Below are 240 nucleotides of genomic sequence, written 5' to 3'. Positions count from 1 at the left end.
CTGGTGCCCCCGCGTCTCGGGGAACGGCAGGGAAGATGAGAAATGTTGGGGATCGGCGTGGCTGGGAAGGGTTTGACAAGGGGAGGGGGGTGTCTCTGCTGCGTTGGGGGCTGCAGCTGCCCAGGGGGACCCGGGACCCGCATCACCGCAGGGAGCACGGCCACCTCCCGACCGTGCACGTGTGTGTGCACATGCGTGTCCTGGAGCATCGCTGCCCATCCTTTCCTCTCCCTGCAAAGC

The sequence above is a fragment of the Charadrius vociferus genome, unplaced genomic scaffold (genome assembly GCF_000708025.1).
Source record: "Charadrius vociferus isolate BGI_N301 unplaced genomic scaffold, ASM70802v2 scaffold2978, whole genome shotgun sequence".
NCBI classification, from domain to species: domain Eukaryota; kingdom Metazoa; phylum Chordata; class Aves; order Charadriiformes; family Charadriidae; genus Charadrius; species Charadrius vociferus.
This window is presented reverse-complemented; position numbering follows the sequence as displayed.